The sequence below is a fragment of the Mauremys reevesii genome, linkage group 14, assembly GCF_016161935.1.
Source record: "Mauremys reevesii isolate NIE-2019 linkage group 14, ASM1616193v1, whole genome shotgun sequence".
Classification (NCBI taxonomy): Eukaryota; Metazoa; Chordata; order Testudines; family Geoemydidae; genus Mauremys; species Mauremys reevesii.
The window spans coordinates 77,399-98,182 of NC_052636.1; the positions used below are offsets into that span (position 1 = coordinate 77,399).

Genomic DNA, 20,784 nt, shown 5'->3' on the forward strand with positions numbered 1-20,784 from the left:
CTGAGCCCCAGACCCTGAGCCCAGCAACCCCCAAACTCCAGGAACCCTGGATCTGAGCTTTGCAGCCTGAGATAGTCAATGTCAGGGTGAGTCACCTGCCCTCAGCCCCGTGCTCGCCATGGGCCCAGAGAGACGGGACACCAGGAAACGTGGGGGCAAGGAACAGAGACGGGCTCGGGAGCTGTCTCCGGGACGCTCCGGTTCTGTGGGTTCTGACTGGGTGCAGATGTGGTCGCCCGAACTCAGAAAAAATATATTAGAATTGGAAAAAGGCAACAAAAATGACGAGGGGTCTGGGACACGTTCCGTATGAGGAGAGAGATGTAAGACTGGGACTTTTCAGCTAGAGAAAGACAACGACGAGGGGATCTCACAGAGGTCTGCGAAAGCATGACTGGGGTGGAGAACGTCAATAAGGACGTGTTCGTTACGCCTTCTCGTCACACAAGAGCTAGGGGTCACCCAATGAAATGAATAGGCAGCAAGTTAAAAAAGGAATTATTTCCTCACACAACCTGTGGAACTCCTCGCCAGAGGATGTGGTGAAGACTATAACAGGGTTCAAAACAAGAACGAGATAAATTCATGGGGGACAGGTCCATTGATGGCTATTAGCCAGGCTGGGCAGGGATGGTGTCTCTAGCCTCTGTTTGCCAGAAGCTGGGAATGGGCGACAGGGGCTGGGTAACTGGGTGATTCCCTGCTCTGTTCATTCCCTCCAGGGCACCGGGCACTGGCCGCTGTCGGCAGACAGGACGCTGGGCTGGATGGACCTTTGGTCTGACCCAGTGTGGCCGCTCCTATGTTCGCAGCCACCTCCCACACCGGGATCTTCCAGCAACAAGGGGCCACGGCACCGGGATTACGTGGGAAGGGAGGAGACGCAGACCAAAGAGTGGGCAGGTCCCAGCTGCTCAGACAGAGCCCAGGGCTCCAGCGGGGCACGAACCCCAAAAGCCCTGAGCCCTTCCGCGGGAGCAGCGCCCCGGGGGTGCCTGGCTCATACGGGGAGGGGGGGGCCGGACTCCACTTTCTGGTCCATTGAGGAGGCCAGGCCATCAATGTAAGACTCTGCACCCACCTCCCTTCCCAGAACACCCACGTATTTCAGTGGGACAACAAGGGGAGACTCAGGGATCGAGCACCCCCGCCCCCCTCCCGGGAACAAAGGACGTCAGCGTCTACGCGGACACGCCAATGAGATCAATGGAGGCCGAGGGCCTTCCCGCCCCCTGAGCCGCTGTTTCAGGCTGGCTGCAGACTCAGGAAGGCACCGCTGTCCCCGTGCCCGTCGGGGAGGGTTTCTTTGCAACCAGGAGGGCTGGAAACTTACTTTAAAGAAAAATAAACGGGAAGCTGAGATTCTGCAGACCCTGAACACGGGCCGTGGCCACGGGACGACGTCAGCCAGGCCCGGCCCGGCCCCTGGCCCACGTCTGACAGCCCTGGGGGGCCCGTCTCAGCTGTCCGAGAGCGACAGGCTCGTCCCCTTGCCGAGGCAGAGTCCCAGGCTCGGCACCGGCGGGTCGCCCGGCAGGGGCAGGGGCCAGCGCCGAATTCAGCCCTAACGCAGCACGAGGGGAGCGAGACGAAGCCCGGCACTCACCTGCGCCCGCAGCTCCCGGCACCCTGGAGAGGGAGAGAAAGACGAGGCCGTCAGAGGGGGGGTCCCCGGCCGGGGGAGCCTCCTGCTCTGCAGGGGAATCGCCAGGGGAGCCCCTGGGAGTTAGGGGCATTTCACACACTCGGGTTCTGGTGCAGAGAGCAGGGGCCGCCCCCGGCCCCACCAGCAGGGACAGTTGCGCTCAGCAGCCCCAGAAATCCCTGCTGGGAGGTGGCTGCAGGGGGGAAGTTTCTCCCTGGGCACTTTACGGGCAGAAAATGTTCCTCTGCCTTGGGAGTCAAATTCCCCCCAGGGCTGAGAGCCCCACAGGCCCCCCGGTCCCAGTAACCCATTAACCGAGTGTGAGCGGGGCCCTCAGCATGGGGGAGGGGATTCTGCCTCAGTTTCCCCATTTGTCCCATAGGGATAATGCCCCTGACCCCACTCTGTAAAGTGCTTTGGGGTCTAGGGCTCAGACGCGCCTATAGAAACGCTGCGTATGATCATTGCAATAACAGCCTGACCTGCAGGGGGGGGCTCGGCGGCCGCTGCCCCTCGGCTCCTCCCCTGTCGCCGAGCAGGGACACCCCCCGGGACAGGCTGCAGCCGCCCTCATCCCTTCTCTGGACAATGGCTCCCTCCAGCTCCTCCAGCCGGGACAGCAGCCGCTGCTCCTGCTGCTCCAGAAACCCTCGCAGCTCCTGCCACTCCCAGACGAGCTGCCGCCTCTCGGCTGCCGCCTGCTCCTGCAGCCACAGGGCCGGGGCGGGAGACCCGTCAGCGCACCCGGCGGGGCCGGATTTATTCACCACTGCGGGACCCTGTGCTGGGGACAGGGGTTCGTTACCCGGGGGGTGCAGGGTCAGGGCCGGGATGAGCTGGACACGGCTCACGGGGCGGGGAGACCCGTCAGCGCCCCGTGTCGGACCCTCTCCTGCCTCGCAGCCCCCTGCCCCCTAAGGGCATCGCCCCCCCCCCCGTGTATGACCCTCTCCTGCCCAGCAGCCCCCTGCCCCATAAGGGCATCGCCCCCCCGTGTCGGACCCTCTCCCGCCCAGCAGCCCCCTGCCCCCTAAGGGCATCACCCCGCCCCGTGTCGGACCTCTCCTGCCCGGCAGCCCCTGCCCCTAAGGGCATCGCCCCATGTCGGACCCTCTCCTGCCCAGCAGCCCCTGCCCCTAAGGGCATCGCCCCCGTGTCGGACCCTCTCCTGCCCGCAGCCCCTGCGCCCTAAGGGCATCGCCCCGTGTCGGACCCTCTCCTGCCCGGCAGCCTCCTGCCCCTAAGGGCATCACCCCGTGTCTGACCCTCTCCTGCCCAGCAGCCCCTGCCCCTAAGGGCATCACCCCGTGTCTGACCCTCTCCCGCCCAGCAGCCCCTGCCCCTAAGGGCATCGCCCCGTGTCGGACCCTCTCCTGCCCGCAGCCCCTGCGCCCTAAGGGCATCGCCCCGTGTCGGCCCCTCGCCGGCCCCGCAGCCCCCTGCCCCCTAAGGGCATCACCCCCGTGTCTGACCCTCTCCTGCCCAGCAGCCCCTGCCCCTAAGGGCATCACCCCCGTGTCTGACCCTCTCCCGCCCAGCAGCCCCTGCCCCTAAGGGCATCGCCCCCGTGTCGGACCCTCTCCTGCCCGCAGCCCCCTGCCCTAAGGGCATCGCCCCGTGTCGGACCCTCTCCTGCCCGGCAGCCCCTGCCCCTAAGGGCATCACCCCGTGTTGGACCCTCTCCTGCCCAGCAGCCCACTGCCCCCTAAGGGCATCGCCCCCGTGTCTGACCTCTCCTGCCCAGCAGCCCCTGCCCCTAAGGGCATTGCCCCTCCGTGTCGGACCCTCTCCCGCCCGGCAGCCCCCTGCCCCCTAAGGGCATCGCCCCATGTCGGACCCTCTCCCGCCCGGCAGCCCCTGCCCCTAAGGGCATCGCCCCCGTGTCTGACCCTCTCCTGCCCGGCAGCCCTCTGCCCCTAAGGGCATCGCCCCCCCGTGTCGGACCCTCTCCCGCCCAGCAGCCCCCTGCCCCCTAAGGGCCTGGCCCCGTGTCTGACCCTCTCCTGCCCGGCAGCCCCTGCCCCTAAGGGCATCGCCCCCCCCCGGGTCGGACCCTCGCCCGCCCCGCACCCCTGCCCCTAAGGGCATCACACCCCCGTGTCGGACCCTCTCCCGCCCGACAGCCCCCTGCCCCCTAAGGGCATCGCCCCTGTGTCTGACCTCTCCTGCCCAGCAGCCCCTGCCCCCTCAGGGCATCGCCCCCCCGGGTCGGACCCTCTCCCGCCCGGCAGCCCCCTGCCCCCTAAGGGCATCGCCCCCCCTGTGTCTGACCCTCAACTGCCCAGCAGCCCCTGCCCCCTAAGGGCATCGCCCCCCCCCGTGTCGGACCCTCTCCCGCCCGGCAGCCCCTGCCCCTAAGGGCATCACCCCGTGTCGGACCCTCTCCCGCCCGGCAGCCCCTGCCCCTAAGGGCATCACACCCCCGTGTCGGACCCTCTCCGCCCGACAGCCCCTGCCCCTAAGGGCATCACACCCCCCCGTGTCGGACCCTCTCCCGCCCGACAGCCCCCTGCCCCCTAAGGGCATCGCCCCCCCCGTGTCTGACCCTCAACCGCCCGGCAGCCCCCTGCCCACCTAAGGGCATCGCCCCGTGTCTGACCCTCAACCGCCCGGCAGCCCCTGCCCCTAAGGGCATCGCCCCGTGTCTGACCCTCAACCGCCCGGCAGCCCCTGCCCCTAAGGGCATGGCCCCGTGTCGGACCCTCTCCTGCCCGGCAGCCCCTGCCCCTAAGGGCATGGCCCCCTGTGTCGGACCCTCTCCTGCCCGGCAGCCCCTGCCCCTAAGGGCATCGCCCCCCCGTGTCTGACCCTCAACTGCCCAGCAGCCCCTGCCCCCTAAGGGCATCGCCCCCCCCGTGTCAGACCCTCTCCCGCCCAGCAGCCCCCTGCCCCCTAAGGGCATCGCCCCCGTGTCAGACCCTCTCCCGCCCAGCAGCCCCTGCCCCTAAGGGCATCGCCCCGTGTCGGACCCTCTCCTGCCCGGCAGGCCCCTGCCCCTAAGGGCATCGCCCCCGTGTCGGACCTCTCCCGCCCGGCAGCCCCAGCCCCTAAGGGCATCGCCCCGTGTCGGACCCTCTCCCGCCCAGCAGCCCCCTGCCCCCTCAGGGCATCGCCCCCCCGTGTCGGACCCTCTCCTGCCCGGCAGCCCCCTGCCCCCTAAGGGCATCGCCCCCCCGTGTCGGACCCTCTCCTGCCCAGCAGCCCCCTGCCCCCGAAGGGCAGCGCCCCCCCCGGGTCGGACCCGCTCAGGCCCGGCAGCCCCTGCCCCTAAGGGCATCGCCCCGTGTCAGACCCTCTCCTGCCCGGCAGCCCCTGCCCCTAAGGGCATCGCCCCGTGTCCGACCCTCTCCTGCCTGGCAGCCCCTGCCCCTAAGGGCATTACGCCCCGTGTAGGACCCTCTCCTCCCAGCAGCCCCTGCCCCTAAGGGCATCGCCCCGTGTCGGACCCTCTTCTGCCCGACAGCCCCCTGCCCCCTAAGGGCATCGCCCCCCCCGTGTCTGACCCTCTCCTGCCCAGCAGCCCCCTGCCCCCTAAGGGCATCACCCCCCCGTCTCCGACCCTCTCCCGCCCAGCAGCCCCTGCCCCTAAGGGCATCACCCCGTGTCTGACCCTCTCCGCCCGGCAGCCCCTGCCCCTAAGGGCATTGCCCCCGTGTCTGACCCTCTCCTGCCCAGCAGCCCCTGCCCCTAAGGGCATCGCCCCCCCGTGTCCGACCCTCTCCCGCCCAGCAGCCCCTGCCCCTAAGGGCATCACCCCCGTGTCTGACCCTCTCCCGCCCGGCAGCCCCTGCCCCCTACGGGCATCGCCCCCCCTGTGTCTGACCCTCTCCTGCCCAGCAGCCCCTGCCCCTAAGGGCATCGCCCCGTGTCGGACCTCTTCTGCCCGACAGCCCCTGCCCCTAAGGGCATCGCCCTCCCGTGTCGGACCCTCTCCCGCCCGACAGCCCCTGCCCCTAAGGGCATCGCCCCCGTGTCTGACCCTCTCCTGCCCGGCAGCCCCTGCCCCTAAGGGCATCGCCCCCGTGTCGGACCCTCTCCTGCCCGGCAGCCCCTGCCCCTAAGGGCATCGCCCCCGTGTCGGACCTTCTCCTGCCCGGCAGCCTCCTGCCCACTAAGGGCATCGCCCCGTGTCGGACCCTCTCCCGCCCAGCAGCCCCTGCCCCTAAGGGCATTGCCCCCGTGTCGGAGCCTCTCCTGCCCGGCAGGCCCCTGCCCCTAAGGGCATGCCCCCGTGTCGGACCCTCTCCTGCCCAGCAGCCCCTGCCCCTAAGGGCATGCCCCCGTGTCGGACCCTCTCCTGCCCAGCAGCCCCTGCCCCTAAGGGCATCGCCCCCGTTTCTGACCATCTCCCACCCAGCAGCCCCTGCCCCTAAGGGCATCGCCCCCCCGTGTCCGACCCTCTCCCGCCCAGCAGCCCCCTGCCCCCTAAGGGCATTGCCCCCCCCGTGTCGGAGCCTCTCCTGCCCGGCAGGCCCTGCCCCTAAGGGCATCGCCCCCGTGTCGGACCCTCTCCTGCCCGGCAGCCCCAGCCCCTAAGGGCATCGCCCCCGTGTCGGACCCTCTCCGCCCAGCAGACCCCTGCCCCTAAGGGCATCGCCCCGTGTCGGACCTCTCCTGCCCGGCAGCCCCATGCCCCCTAAGGGCATCACCCCCCCGTGTCTGACCCTCTCCCGCCCGGCAGCCCCCTGCCCCTAAGGGCATTGCCCCCGTGTCGGACCCTCTCCTGCCCGGCAGCCCCTGCCCCTAAGGGCATCGCCCCGTGTCTGACCCTCTCCTGCCCGGCAGCCCCTGCCCCTAAGGGCATCGCCCCGTGTCTGACCCTCTCCTGCCCCGCAGCCCCCTGCCCCCTAAGGGCATCGCCCCCCCGTGTCCGACCCTCTCCTGCCCAGCAGCCCCCTGCCCCCTAAGGGCATCACCCCTCAGTGTCGGACCCTCTCCTGCCCGGCAGCCCCATGCCCCCTAAGGGCATCGCCCCCCCGTGTCTGACCCTCTCCTGCCCAGCAATCCCTGCCCCTAAGGGCATCGCCCCGTGTCGGACCCTCTTCTGCCCGACATCACCCTACCCCTAAGGGCATCGCCCCGTGTCTGACCCTCTCCTGCCCAGCAGCCCCTGCCCCTAAGGGCATCGCCCCGTGTCTGACCTCTCCCGCCCGGCAGCCCCTGCCCCTAAGGGCATCGCCCCGTGTCGGACCTTCTCCTGCCCGGCAGCCTCCTGCCCCTAAGGGCATCGCCCCGTGTCGGACCCTCTCCCGCCCAGCAGCCCCTGCCCCTAAGGGCATTGCCCCCGTGTCGGACCCTCTCCTGCCCGGCAGGCCCCTGCCCCTAAGGGCATGCCCCCGTGTCGGACCCTCTCCTGCCCAGCAGCCCCTGCCCCTAAGGGCATGCCCCCGTGTCGGACCCTCTCCTGCCCAGCAGCCCTGCCCCTAAGGGCATCGCCCCCGTTTCTGACCATCTCCCACCCAGCAGCCCCTGCCCCTAAGGGCATCGCCCCGTGTCAGACCCTCTCCCGCCCAGCAGCCCCTGCCCCTAAGGGCATTGCCCCGTGTCGGACCCTCTCCTGCCCGGCAGGCCCCTGCCCCCTAAGGGCATCGCGCCCCGTGTCGGACCCTCTCCTGCCCGGCAGCCCCAGCCCCTAAGGGCATCGCCCCGTGTCGGACCCTCTCCGCCCAGCAGACCCCTGCCCCTAAGGGCATCGCCCCCGTGTCGGACCCTCTCCTGCCCGGCAGCCCCCCGCCCCCTAAGGGCATCGCCCCGTGTCTGACCCTCTCCCGCCCGGCAGCCCCCTGCCCCCTAAGGGCATTGCCCCCGTGTCGGACCCTCTCCTGCCCGGCAGGCCCCTGCCCCCTAAGGGCATCGCCCCCCCCGTGTCGGACCCTCTCCTGCCCGGCAGCCCCAGCCCCTAAGGGCATCGCCCCCGTGTCGGACCCTCTCCCGCCCAGCAGACCCCTGCCCCTAAGGGCATCGCCCCCGTGTCGGACCCTCTCCTGCCCGGCAGCCCCATGCCCCTAAGGGCATCGCCCCGTGTCGGACCCTCTCCCGCCCGGCAGCCCCTGCCCCTAAGGGCATTGCCCCGTGTCGGACCCTCTCCTGCCCGGCAGCCCCTGCCCCTAAGGGCATCGCCCCGTGTCTGACCCTCTCCTGCCCGGCAGCCCCTGCCCCTAAGGGCATCGCCCCCGTGTCTGACCTCTCCTGCCCAGCAGCCCCTGCCCCTAAGGGCACGCCCCGTGTCCGACCCTCTCCTGCCCAGCAGCCCCCTGCCCCCTAAGGGCATCACCCCTCAGTGTCGGACCCTCTCCCGCCCGGCAGCCCCCTGCCCCCTAAGGGCATCGCCCCCCCGTGTCTGACCCTCTCCTGCCCAGCAATCCCCTGCCCCCTAAGGGCATCGCCCCCCCGTGTCGGACCCTCTTCTGCCCGACATCACCCGCCCCCCTAAGGGCATCGCCCCCCCCCGTGTCTGACCCTCTCCTGCCCAGCAGCCCCCTGCCCCCTAAGGGCATCGCCCCCGTGTCTGACCCTCTCCCGCCCGGCAGCCCCCTGCCCCCTAAGGGCATCGCCCCCCCGTGTCGGACCCTCACCTGCCCGGCAGCCCCTGCCCCTAAGGGCATGCCCCCGTGTCGGACCCTCTCCTGCCCGGCAGCCCCTGCCCCTAAGGGCACCACCCCCATTTCGGACCCTCTCCTGACCAGCAGCCCCTGCCCCTAAGGGCATCGCCCCGTGTCAGACCCTCTCCCGCCCAGCAGCCCCTGCCCCTAAGGGCATCGCCCCCGTTTTGACCCTCTCCTGCCCAGCAGCCCCTGCCCCTAAGGGCATCGCCCCCGTGTCAGACCCTCTCCGCCCAGCAGCCCCTGCCCCTAAGGGCATCGCCCCCGTTTCTGACCCTCTCCTGCCCAGCAGCCCCTGCCCCTAACGGCATCGCCCCGTGTCAGACCCTCTCCGCCCAGCAGCCCCTGCCCCTAAGGGCATTGCCCCCCGTGTCGGACCTCTCCTGCCCGGCAGCCCCTGCCCCTAAGGGCATCGCCCCGTGTCGGACCCTCTCCCGCCCGGCAGCCCCTGCCCCTAAGGGCATCGCCCCGTGTCGGACCCTCTCCTGCCCGGCAGCCCCCTGCTCCCTAAGGGCATCACCCCCCCGTGTCTGACCCTCTCCTGCCCAGCAGCCCCCTGCCCCCTAAGGGCATCACCCCCCCCCCCCGTAACTGGCCCTGTCCCTCCCTGGGCTCCCGGGGTCCCAACTGAGGCCGCAGGCCGGGCCCTGCATTCACCGGCACTCGGGGCTCTGGGCCCCCCGGCAAACCTGAGGGGTGGGGGGCCCTGGCCACCCACCAGCAGCTCCTGGCTTTGCCACTGCTCCTCGGCGTCGGCGGCTTCTCCCCGGGCCCGCGGGGGGGCCGGACGCTCTGCTGGGGGGGCCTGGCAGAAGCGGGGGAGGGGGGGTTACAAACTGCTGCAAACCCCCCCAGCTGCCAGATTTCAGGGCCCCCAGCCCGCAGAGCCCCGGGACCCACGGAGACTTTCCCCACGTCTAGGTCAGCCCCAGCCAGGCGAGGTGGGAGGTGATGGCCAAAGGGGCGGGTTTGAGGAAACACAGACCCCGGGAAGTGACGGGTGCAGCCCCAGCCCCAGCCTTGGGTATCGGCCGACTCCATCCACATCCGAAGCCACCAGCTTCAGACACTGCCCCCCCCCACAGACCCCAGATGTGAACATGGAGCCCCCCCCAACTGAATATCCCCCGAACCCCAGCTCTGATCCCCACGGGACCGCCAAACTCCACCTCTGCCCCCGTCACTGCCACCCCAACTCCCCTACTGACACCCCGAACTCCCAGCTCTGCCCCCACTGCCACCCCCAACTCCCCGCTTCCCCACTGCCACCCCCAACTCCCAGCTCTGCCCCCACTGCCACCCCCAACTCCCCCTTCCCCACTGCCACCCCCAACTCCCAGCTCTGCCCCACTGCCACCCCCAACTCCCCGCTTCCCCACTGCCACCCCAACTCCCAGCTCTGCCCCCCACTGCCACCCGCCAACTCCCGCTTCCCCACTGCCACCCCAACTCCCAGCTCTGCCCCCACTGCCACCCCCAACTCCCCGCTTCCCACTGCCACCCCCAACTCCCAGCTCTGCCCCACTGCCACCCGCCAACTCCCCCTTCCCCACTGCCACCCCAACTCCCAGCTCTGCCCCCACTGCCACCCGCCAACTCCCCGCTTCCCCACTGCCACCCCCAACTCCCAGCTCTGCCCCACTGCCACCCCCAACTCCCCCTTCCCCACTGACACCCCAACTCCCGCTTGTCCCCACTGACACCCCCAATCTTCCTGCTCTGCCCCTGACACCCCCAAATCCCCGCTCTTCCCCCACTGATACCCCCAACCGCCCCACGATCCCCAGCCCCGCTCTGACCCCGATTCCCCCTCCCCACTCCCGGGCCCCGCCTCGGCTCCGAGCTCCGCAGCCGAGCCGCGCTCCCGGCCCCTCCCCGCGTGTCCGCCCCACGCGTGTCCCCGCCCCACGCGCGTCCCCCCCGGACCCACCGCGCTGCCCCGCGGGCTGCAGGGCCGGAGCAGCCCCCGCGCTGCGCCCCCGGGCCCGGCCATGGCCCCGCTGCCGCACAAAGGGGCGGGGGCCGGGCCGGAAGGGGCGGCCCCTCCCCGGGCCTGGCCCTGCCCCCCGGGCCCCACGCAGGGGGGTGGGGACCCGCGGGGAACCCAGCTCTGGGCTGGCCGGGACACCCCCCCACCCCAGGCTGCAGGATCAGGCCGGGATGCAAGGGGATGGGGGGGCTGGCCATGGGGTGACCAGCCCCCAAATGTGGAAATTCAGCACAGGGGGTGGGGGGTCATAGGAGCCTATATAAGAAAAAGCCCCCCAAATCGGGACTGTCCCTATAAAATCGGGACATCTGGTCCCCCTAGTTGCCCCAGTTTTAACACGTCGGGGGGGGGGAATGTTTGTTTTTGGAAAGACTTGACTCGTAAAGCTAAGGTTAGGGCGACCAGATGTCCTGATTTTATAGGGACCGTCCCGATATCTGGGGCTTTTTCTTATAGAGACGTCTCTGACCCCCCCACGCCCTGCCCTGATTTTTCTCCCTTGCTCTCTGGTCACCCTACCAAAGGCCTGAAAATGTTTCGCTCGCTCTCGCTAGGCTCGTTTGACACACCCAACCTGAAGACCCTTTGTCAACGCCAGTTACATTCAAGCCTGAAAACAGTTGCCTGAAAGTGTCGAGTTGACTTTTTAATTTTTTCTACGTACTTGCTCCGAGGCTCAAGCTGTGTCTACACCAGCACTTTTGTCGGTATCATTTAGGTCGCTCAGGGGGTGTGGAAAAAAAAAACCCCACCCCTCCGCATGACGGAAGTTACACCTAGGGGGACCAGATGTCCTGATTTTATAGGGACAGTCCCGATTTTGGGGGCTTTTTCTTATATAGGCTCCTATTTCCCCCCCACACCCCGATTTTTCACACTTGCTGTCCGGTCACCCTAGTTACACCAAGTACACCTAGTTACATAAGAACATAAGAAAGGCCGTACCGGGTCAGACCAAAGGTCCATCTAGCCCAGTATCTGTCTACCGACAGTGGCCAATGCCAGGTGCCCCTGAGGGAGTGAACCTAACAGGCAATGATCAAGTGATCTCTCTCCTGCCATCCATCTCCATCCTCTGACGAACAGAGGCTAGGGACACCATTCTTACCCATCCTGGCTAATAGCCATTTATGGACTTAGCCACCATGAATTTATCCAGTCCCCTTTTAAACATTGTTATAGTCCTAGCCTTCACAACCTCCTCAGGTAAGGAGTTCCACAAGTTGACTGTGCGCTGAGTGAAGAAGAACTTCCTTTTATTTGTTTTAAACCTGCTGCCTATTAATTTCATTTGATGACCCTAGTTCTTGTATAATGTGAATAAGTAAATAACTTTTCCTTATCCACTTTCTCAACATCACTCATGATTTTATATACCTCTATCATATCCCCCCTTAGTCTTCTCTTTTCCAAACTGAAGAGTCCTAGCCTCTTTAATCTTTCCTCATATGGGACCCTCTCCAAACCCCTAATCATTTTAGTTGCTCTTTTCTGAACCTTTTCTAGTGCTAGAATATCTTTTTTGAGGTGAGGAGACCACATCTGTACACAGTATTCGAGATGTGGGCGTACCATGGATTTATATAAGGGCAATAAGATATTCTCAGTCTTATTCTCTATCCCCTTTTTAATGATTCCTAACATCCTGTTTGCTTTTTTGACCGCCTCTGCACACTGCGTGGACATCTTCAGAGAACTATCCACGATAACTCCGAGATCTTTTTCCTGACTCGTTGTAGCTAAATTAGCCCCCATCATGTTGTATGTATAGTTGGGGTTATTTTTTCCAATATGCATTACTTTACATTTATCCACATTAAATTTCATTTGCCATTTTGTTGCCCAATCACTTAGTTTTGTGAGATCTTTCTGAAGTTCCTCACAATCTGCCCTGGTCCCAACCATCTTGAGTAGTTTAGTATCATCTGCAAACTTTGCCACCTCACTGCCCACCCCCCAGCCGTGGGGTTTGGCTCAGGAAGACCAAGTCTCCAATTTGTTACAGGCGTTTTGAGTTCCAGTCCTGAGCCCCAAAGTGCAACTTGGTGTCAGTTACACCGAGTGGACTGCAGCCTGTGTAGCCATGGCTTTAGATGTCCTTGATGACATCAGGGGTCGGCCACCTTTCAGAAGCGCCGTGCCGAGTCTTTGTTTATTCACTTTAATGGAAGGTTTCGCGTGCCGGTCACACATGTTAACCTGTCTAGAAGGTCTCTTTCTATAAGTCTTGTGACAGACCCAAACCAGTGGGGTACAGGAGACTGGTAGAGAGCAAATATACTGGTCACTGGATGAGTCGTTTCCTGTTCCCTGAGTGACCAGAGCAGGGACTGCATTAGAGGAATCAGGAACCTGCTAGAACCAATTAAGGCAAACAGGCTGATTAGATCCCCTGCAGCCAATCAAGGCAGGCTAATCAGGGCCCCTGGGTTTCCAGTCAGGTGAGGGGACGCCAGAGGAGAGGAACCCTGGGCTGGAACCCGGAGTAGAGGCCGGGCCCGGGTTCCCCCCAAACCTCCCAACGCCTGATCCGACACAAAGTTGACCCAGACTGTGGTGAGCAAATCTGCCAATGAGCGCAGGGACCCACCAAGGTAGAGGAGGGACTTTGTCACAGGCTGTGATATAGACCTAAGCTATTGTAGGTAAAGTCAATAAGGTTTTTAAAGTGTTTAAGAAGCTTCATTTAAAATGAAATTAAAATGCAGAGCCCCCCGGAGCGGTGGCCAGGACCCGGGCAGTGCGAGTGCCACTGAAAATCAGCTCGTGTGCCGCCTTCGGCACCCGCGCCATAGGTTGCCTACCCCTGGATCACATCTTGCTTGGAGGTTATTTTTACATCAGACCAGGGCGTGGCACAGGAGCTGATTTTCACACTGCCCGGGTCCTGGCCACCGGGCCGGGGGGGGGGGCTCTGCATTTTAATTTAATTTTAAATGAAGCTTCTTAATCATTTTAAAAACCTTATTTACTTTACAGACAACAATAGTTTAGTTCTATATTATAGCCTTATAGAAAGAGACCTTCTAAAAACGTTAAATTGTATTACTGGGCACGTAAAACCTTAAATCGGAGCGAATAAACAAAGACTCGGCACAGCACTTCTGAAAGGTGGCCGACCCCTGATGTCATCAATGACATCTAAAGCCATGTCTACACAGGCTGCAGTCCACTCCGTGCCGACCTTTGCTTTTATTTGTCATGTGATGCGCTAGAAATCTAAACAGTAGGCCCCGGGGCGAGTTACTAAGACACAGCTTTGTGTGCGTTTGTGGGACAGGGACACTTGCCATGCGGAAGAGGTTTCTCTGGATTCTGGACCTTGACCAAGCAATCTGGACCTTGACCAAAAAAAAATAAATAATTGACTACCTCTCGTCCTCTCCCCCACCTTCTCCTTTCTTTCCACGGACGTTTATATTTGCTTTCAAGTCTGAGAACTACCCATCACTAGCGTTATTGCAAGAGGGTGGCTCCATGAACGAGAGACGTTTTATTCTTTTTCACTATTACATTGCTATTGCAATCAGCATCTAGAATGGAAACTCCCCATGGGCGGTGCGCACCTCGGTGCTTTTCAATACAGTTTTTCAGAAAAGAGAGCTAATAAATACAACCCTGAAGGCCCAGGGACCACGCAGCGGTAGCGGATTGTGGTCGAAACACGGCAGATTTCACAGGCTAGCTAAGGTTCCCATCTTGGCCTAACGTCCAGGGAGCCAGGACCCTGCCCGAAATCATCCGCGAGCTTAAAAATAGTTCAGTCGCTTTCGAAAACTGGAATTACCCCTTGGAAAAAAATAAAATAATCAGTGAGCTCCATTTAGACGCTCTGGGATTGCATTTCACGGAACAAGTCCGGCTTTGAAAAAATAGCCAGGCCTATGTAAAATGCTCAGCTCTCTCTTGCTGAGACTTGGCCGCAAACCGGCTTTTGGAAGCCGTTGTCGGAAGCTCGAGTTGGTTCTAACCCAGGTGAGGTGAAGAAACACGTTGTAAACGTTTCCTAGTAAACGACATAAAAACGATTCACATTTTGTTCCCGTGAAGCACGAGGTTTTCAGCCAACTGAACGTGTCTTGCTCACAGAAAATCAAGGGGGGGATAGGAGGTTTGTTAGCCTAAAGCTGCAACCGTCTCAGATTTCAGTTCATTAGTTGGTAGCTGAAAAGAATCCGTGCAAACTGACCTGCTTGAAAAGATTGTACAAGTCCCGTGTGATCTCTCTCTGTCACCAGTGCACGGCTCCCATGCACGACAGAGCAAGGAGGAAGCTTCTGAACATGTCAGATTTTGGAGAAAAAAACCCCACCCAGCAGAGTGGCGCAGCGGAAGCGTGCTGGGCCCATAACCCAGAGGTCGATGGATCGAAACCATCCTCTGCTAGTTCCCATTTTTTCACTTGTAGCCCTGGAAATAATTAATGCAGCTTTTCCTTGACCCACATAGGAAAGAGGAACCGATTCTCTTGCCATTTACTTTTCCACAGCGATTCAACGAAGGGAGAAAGCCACCGCGCGGCCCCTCCTCTAAGGAGACAGATGGGCGAGGACTCCAATCACATACAGCCGCAGGACTGGAAGGGACCTCCAGCGCTCAGCTAGTCCAATTCCCGGCCCTGCGGCAGGACTATGTATTATCTAGACCATCCCCGAGACGTGTTTGTCCAGCCTGCTCTTAAATATCCCCAATGGTGGAGATTCCACAACCTCCCTAGGGAATTTATTCCAGTGCTTAACCACCCTGAGAGTTAGGGAGTTTTTCCTAATGTCCGACCTAAACCGCCCTTGCTGCAAATTGCTTCTTGTCCTGTCCTCAGAGGTTAAAAAGAACCATTTTTCTCCACCCTTCTTTTGACAACCTTTTATGTATTGTCATCGTGTTCCCCTCACCCGCCAGCTCGACCTCGTAGCTTTAACTTTTGCAGCACATGTGGGTAGGTCTCGTCCCACCCTGACCTCTGCAAAACCAAGAGTTAAGGATTGTCGTCAGTTTTACGATGTCTTAAACATGTTATTTTCTCTGTTTTTTGACAGGGGAAAATCCACGTAAAGAATGGACAGACCAGGGGTCGTCAACCTTTCAGCAGTGCTGTGCCGAGTCTTCATTTATTCACTCTGATTTAAGGTTTCACGTGCCAGTCATACATTTTAATGTTTTTAGAAGGTCTCTTTCTATAAGTCTATAATATAGAACTAAACTATTGTTGTCTGTAAAGTAAATACAGTTTTAAAAATGATTAAGAAGCTTCATTTAAAATTAAATTAAAATGCAGAGCCCCCCCGGCTTTAACTACACGGGTTGTTCACACGACAGCCTGCGAGAGTGGCAACGTTGGTAACGATTTTTAATGCAGCATTAAAGCAGCGCAATGGCCACTCCTCGACATATCTCACATCTCCTCTTCGGAAAGAGTGAGTTTACGGAAAGAGGTGTTAGTTCAACTCCCTTGCGTAACCGGGCTGCTACCGTGAAAGGCTCTGTAACCGTTCTGGTGCGTATATTTCAGCCATTAGGATGTTCTCTTTTAGGCACAGATTTTTCCTTCGGGATGTATTTTCGGATTGAAGACTCTTAGCCCAAGTGATGGTTTTGGGAGCGTTTCTCAAAATAAAAAGGGGAGGGAGGATTAAATTAGTTTTGAGAGTTTTGGCGTCTCTTTTGGAGGTAGAATCCTTATGTCGGTGGAGCAGGCTGCTTCCTTCACCGGAAGCGGCCTCCTGGAGTAGACACGGACGCAACCCTAGATGCTTTGAAGAGCAGACCCGGCCTTAGATTGGGAAGAGCGGCCTTGTCCCGGGGGTCTGCCGACTACCCACGAAACGTTGTCGTTACCACGGCTTTCAACCCGTGGGGAGCTATGATTTCCAAAGGGGTCCGCCCCTCCCTTCAGACACTCCTTTAGGGGTCTGCAAATGAAAACGGGCCCAGGCAGGGGGATGCCTGGTGCCTTGAGGGACACGGCCCTGGGAGGCGGGGGGTTGAGACGTCCAGCCCTGCGAGTGGGGGAAACAGAAAAGGCCCCCTTGGCCCCCACCCAATTTCGGCAACCGAGGCTCAGCCCATCGGGGGTAACTTTGATCCCGTCTGCCTGGGGTTTTGCCCTCTGCCACCTGCTAAACCGGGGCCGGTCTTAGGGGTAACGGAGCCCTGGGAAAACTTGTATTTTGGTGTCCCCCCCCATTACCCCTGGCCCCCGCGGGGTCCCCACACCCCCATCTCCACTGCCTCCCCCCCAGTGTTTAATTTGTATTGAAAGAGCTGTATTGCCGCACTTACTTGGTGCTGCAATGCGTCCTCTCCTGTGCTCCTAAACCCTGCACCCCTCCCTATGCCCACATGTCCTGGGGCTCGCTCCCCCATCCGTCCCGTCCCCCCAAGTTCCTCCGCACCCCCATAGGGGTGAGCAAGAAGCCACCCAGCCCAGGTGGGGAAAGTAACCTGGACGCCTGCAGCTCTTGGTGTTTCAACCCCCCCGTAGCTCCCCAGGGGGGTGCGCGGCATCTGTGCCTCAACCCCTCGCCCTCCCACCCGTCCTGAAAAGGGAGGTTAATAAATACAACCCTGAAGGCCCCAGGGACCAGGCAGCGGTAGCGGATTGTGGTCGAAACACGGCAGATTTCACTAAGGTCCCATCTTGGCCTAACTTCCAGGGAGCCAGGACCCTGCCCTCAGTCATCCGCGAGCTTAAAAATAGTTCAGCCGCGTTCGAAAACTGGAATTGCCCCTTGGAAAAAAAATAATAAAATAAGCAGCCAGCTCCATTGGCCTGTCGCTTTAACAGACGCTCTGGGGTTGCGTTTCACAGGCTTTGGAAAAATCGACAGGCCTCTGCGAACTGCTCAGACCTCTCCTGCCGAGAGAGGTATTGAAACTTGGCCGCAAACTGGCTTATAAGAACATAAGAACATAAGAACGGCCGTACCGGGTCAGACCAAAGGTCCATCTATCCCAGTATCTGTCTACCGACAGTGGCCAATGCCAGGTGCCCCTGAGGGAGTGAACCTAACAGGCAATGATCAAGTGATCTCTCTCCTGCCATCCATCTCCATCCTCTGACGAACAGAGGCTAGGGACACCATTCTTACCCATCCTGGCTAATAGCCATTTATGGACTTAGCCACCATGAATTTATCCAGTCCCCTTTTAAACCCTGTTATAGTCCTAGCCTTCACAACCTCCTCAGGTAAGGAGTTCCACAAGTTGACCGTGCGCTGCGTGAAGAAGAACTTCCTTTTATTTGTTTTAAACCTGCTGCCTATTAATTTCATTTGGTGACCCCTAGTTCTTGTATTATGGGAATAAGTAAATAACTTTTCCTTATCCACTTTCTCAACATCACTCATGATTTTATATACCTCTATCATGTCCCCCCTTAGTCTCCTCTTTTCCAAACTGAAGAGTCCTAGCCTCTTTAATCTTTCCTCATATGGGACCCTCTCTAAACCCCTAATCATTTTAGTTGCTCTTTTCTGAACCTTTTCTAGTGCTAGAATATCTTTTTTGAGGTGAGGAGACCACATCTGTACACAGTATTCGAGATGTGGGCGTACCATGGATTTATATAAGGGCAATAATATATTCTCAGTCTTATTCTCTATCCCTTTTTAATTATTCCTAACATCCTGTTTGCTTTTTGACCGCCTCTGCACACTGCGTGGACATCTTCAGAGAACTATCCACGATAACTCCAAGATCTTTTCCTGACTCGTTGTAGCTAAATTAGCCCCCATCATGTTGTATGTATAGTTGGGGTTATTTTTTCCAATGTGCATTACTTTACATTTATCCACATTAAATTTCATTTGCCATTTTGTTGCCCAATCACTTAGTTTTGTGAGATCTTTTTGAAGTTCTTCACAATCTGCTTTGGTCTTAACTATCTTGAGTAGTTTAGTGTCATCTGCAAACTTTGCCACCTCACTGTTTACCCCTTTCTCCAGATCATTTATGAATAAATTGAATAGGATTGGTCCTAGGACTGACCCTTGGGGAACACCACTAGTTACCCCTCTCCATTCTGAGAATTTACCATTAATTCCTACCCTTTGTTCCCTGTCCTTTAACCAGTTCTCAATCCATGAAAGGACCTTTCCTTTTATCCCATGACAGCTTAATTTACATAAGAGCCTTTGGTGAGGGACCTTGTCAAAGGCTTTCTGGAAATCTAAGTACACTATGTCCACCGGATCCCCCTTGTCCACATGTTTGTTGACCCCTTCAGAGAACTCTAATAGATTAGTAAGACACAATTTCCCTTTACAGAAACCATGTTGACTATTGCTCAAGAGTTTGTTTTTCTATGTGTCTGACAATTTTATTCTTTACTATTGTTTCAACTAATTTGCCCGGTACCGACGTTAGACTTACCGGTCTGTAAATGCGGATCACCCCTAGAGCCCTTTTTAAATATTGGCGTTACATTAGCTAACTTCCAGTCATTGGGTACCGAAGCCGATTTAAAGGACAGGTTACAAACCTTAGTTAATAGTTCTGCAACTTCACATTTGAGTTCTTTCAGAACTCTTGGGTGAATGCCATCTGGTCCCGGTGACTTGTTAATGTTGAGTTTATCAATTAATTCCAAAACCTCCTCTAGTGACACTTCAATCTGTGACAGTTCCTCAGATTTGTCACCTACAAAAGCCAGCTCAGGTTTGGGAATCTCCCTAACATCCTCAGCCGTGAAGACTGAAGCAAAGAATCCATTTAGTTTCTCCGCAATGACTTTATCGTCATTAAGCGCTCCTTTTGTATTTTCATCGTCAAGGAGCCCCACTGGTTGTTTAGCAGGCTTCCTGCTTCTAGATGTACTTAAAAAACATTTTGTTATTACCTTTGGAGTTTTTGGCTAGCCGTTCTTCAAACTCCTCTTTGGCTTTTCTTATTACACTCTTGCACTTAAGTTGGCAGTGTTTGTGCTCCTTTCTATTTGCCTCACTAGGATTTGACTTCCACTTTTAAAGGAAGTCTTTTTATCTCTCACTGCTTCTTTTACATGGTTGTTAAGCCACGGTGGCTCTTTTTTAGTTCTTTTACTGTTTTTCTTAATTTGGGGTATACATTGAAGTTGGGCCTCTATTATGGTGTCTTTAAAAAGGGCCCACGCAACTTGCAGGGATTTCACTTTAGTCACTGTACCTTTTAACTTTTGTCTAACTAACCCCCTCATTTTTGTATAGTTCCCCCTTTTGAAATTAAAGGCCACAGTGTTGGGCAGTTGAGATGTTCTTCCCACCACCGGGATGTTGAATGCTATTGTATTATGGTCACTATTTCCAAGCGGCCCTGCTATAGTTACCTCTTGAACCAGCTCCTGCGCTCCACTCAGGATTAAATCTAGAGTCGCCTCTCCCCATGTGGGTTCCCGTACCAGCTGCTCCATGAAGCAGTCATTTAAAGTATCGAGAAATTTTATCTCTGCATTTCGTCCTGAAGTGAAATGTTCCCAGTCAATATGGGGATAATTGAAATCCCCCACTATTATTGGGTTCTTAATTTTGATAGCCTCTCTAATTTCCCTTAGCATTTCATCATCACTATTACTGTCCTGGTCAGGTGGTCGATAATAGATCCCTAATGTTATATTTTACTAGAGCATGAAATTTATATCCATAGAAACTCTATGGAACCTGTGGATTCGCTTAAGATTTTTACTTCATTTGAATCTACACTTTCTTTAACATATAGTGCCACTCCTCCCCCTGCACGGCCTGTTCTGTCCTTCCGATATATTTTGTACCCAGGAATGATTGTGTCCCATTGATTGCTCTCAGTCCACCAGGTTTCTGTGATGCCTATTATATCTATATCCTCCTTTATCACAAGGCACTCTAGTTCACCCATCTTATTATTAGACTTCTGGCATTTGTGTACAAGCACTTTAAAAACTTGTCCCTGTTTATTAGCCTGCCTTTTTCTGATGTGCCAGATTCTTTTTTATGTGACTGTTTATCATCTGATCCAGCCCCTACATTATACTTCTCATTCCTCTGCTCCTGACTATAACCTGAGATTCTCTATGATCAGACTCTCCCCTAAGAGAAGTCTGTGTCCGATCCACACGCTCCTCTGCAGCAGTAGGCTTTCCCCCATCTCCTAGTTTAAAAACTGCTCTACAGACTGACACAGTGTCTGTGTGTGTGATCCCAGAAGATATGTGGGTATTTCAGTCCCTCATAAGCACAGTGTTCGGCATCTTCAAGGACCTGGGGAACTGGTCCTGGAAATTCACTGGTTTACCAAGTGTGACACTGTATGGAATTGTGAGACACTTTGGTACTAATAATAAAATAATAATATAATCTGATAAAATTGCAATGAATCATGCTAGATATGCCATGTAAGGTGTCAGTGAAAATGTTATGATTTGCCAAGTATGATAATTTTGTTTCTATGTTTGTATCACCTTTGTATTGTGAGTTATAGATATGTAGGGTATATCTGTATTTCCAGACTTGTGCAGTGTTTCTGGGTGACACCCCCAGACATATTGGCATAGCTGCCTAGCCTGTTTCATGGCCCATTCAGGGTCATCATCTGTACAA

At 58.4% G+C, this 20,784-nt stretch overlaps 1 protein-coding gene and 1 non-coding gene across 2 annotated transcripts in view; both read left to right on the forward strand.

Annotated features, from left to right (window-relative positions):
* LOC120381811 (zinc finger protein 850-like) overlaps positions 1-20,784 on the forward strand; it is a gene marked incomplete at its 3' end in the record, with an annotated part of 70,289 nt that overhangs the window by 46,850 nt on the left and 2,655 nt on the right. The gene's annotated exons all lie outside the window — the stretch shown is intronic.
* Positions 14,552-14,623, forward strand: TRNAM-CAU. The gene has a single exon. It is a non-coding gene; the product is annotated as a tRNA-Met (tRNA).